The sequence below is a fragment of the Phocoena sinus genome, chromosome 16, assembly GCF_008692025.1.
Source record: "Phocoena sinus isolate mPhoSin1 chromosome 16, mPhoSin1.pri, whole genome shotgun sequence".
In the NCBI taxonomy this organism is placed as follows: Eukaryota; Metazoa; Chordata; class Mammalia; order Artiodactyla; family Phocoenidae; genus Phocoena; species Phocoena sinus.
The window spans coordinates 77,350,625-77,352,398 of record NC_045778.1 but is presented as its reverse complement, the minus strand read 5'-3'; positions in this window follow the sequence as shown (position 1 = coordinate 77,352,398).

The window sequence follows — 1,774 nt, the reverse complement described above, 5'->3', positions numbered from 1 at the left end:
GGAAGGATAAAAGACCCACCCAAGGCCCCACAGCCAGTGACAGTGAAGGCAGATTCCTCAAAGCTATCCTGACCCAGCCCATAAACTCATGCAGAAGGAGACCCGGAGGCCATCTCATCCAGCCTAATGCGTTGATAAACTGAGGCCAGGCAGGGCCAGTGACTTGGCTGAGACTCTACAGCAAATTTGAGAATAGCTGGGCCTGGATTCTGGCTGAACTGACATGGGTCTCTGCCCACTCCTTTTGGGGATTCTATTTGTTTTTTCCACTAAAAAAATCAAGAGGCTGGATAATGAAGAAAGTGCTCCAAGCTCTATGAAGAGAGATGGGGCCTGAGTCTGTGAGTTTTACTGTCTTCTGGGCTTGAGGCTCCCAACCCGAAACCCTCCATACGTTTACTCTCTGAAATCTATGTAGTGCTGGTCTCATATGTCTCAGTGGGAATGGCGAGACCCTGTGATTTTGCTTGTTTGGGTTTTTGTTTGTTTGTTTGAGGATGCAGTATGATACACCGGAAAGGGCACAGGCCAAACTTTAAAAAATGCGTATCTTTTGACCTAGAAATTCCCTTTCTAGGAACCTTTTATACAGAAACCCTGATACACACGCACAGAGATTTATGTACAAGGATACTTGATGCAGTTGTGTTGGAAACAAATGTCCAGCGCCCTTAATGTTCTGAAATCCGTGAAAAGAATGGGGGAGAGCTCTCTCTGTGTAGCAACAAGGAGAGAGTTCTAGGGTCTACTATCAAGTGAAAAAAGCAAACCACAGAAAAGTATGTTTGGGGGACCCTGTTCATGACATAATAAAATTATGTATGTATATATAAGTTTATAGGAAAGATCAGAAAGGCTACACAAAACTGTGAGCAGCGGTTCCTCTGCAGAGGACGTAGGTAATAAGGAGTATGGAGAAGGGTGAAGAGGAGCTTCTGATTTTAATTTTATATATCTTTCTGTTTGAATTCTAAACAAAAATTTATTCTTCTTCTTCTAAACAAAGAATTAATTAATACAGAAGATTGTATTAATATTAATATAATATTACTTCCGTGATTTACAAAAATACACAGAGAGAAGCCAACAAACAAGGCCTTTGGCATCACTCCAACCTATGTTTGATCCTTGTATTTGTTATCTACTGCTGCGTAACAAACCATCCTCAAACCCAGGGGCATAAACTCACCCAGATTCATGACCTCACAGTTTCTCTGGGTGAAGAATCTGGCATGACTTAGTTGGGTTGTCTGCTTTGGGCTCTGTCACACAGGCTGGAATCAAGATGTGAGCTGGGGCTGTGATCTCATTTGCAGGCTCCACTGCGGGTGGGTGCTCTTCCAAGCTCACTTACATGGTCATTGGCAGGATTCGCTTTCTTGAGGGCTGTTGGCCAGAGGCTATGCCCAGCTCCTCGCCACGTGGACCACTCCATAGGGCAGCTCACGATGTGGCAGCTGGCTTCCCTCAGAGCAACTGAGAGAGTGAGGGAAAGTGAGGAAGGTGAAGCCAGGCTCTGTAACTGAATCTCGGAAATGAGCTCCCCTCACGTTTGCCATATTCTATTCAGAGCAGAGTGTCACCGGGTCCCACCCACACTCACAGGGAGGGGATTGCACTAGGAGGTTGGGGTCATCGAGAGCCAACATGGAGGTTGCCCACCACAGTCCCAATCTTTCCTGTTCACTGTTCACAAGCTGTGTGACGTTGGGCAGGTCACTTAAAATCTCCAGGCTCTAGTTCCTCCATCTGTGACATGGGCTCCTAGCAGCTG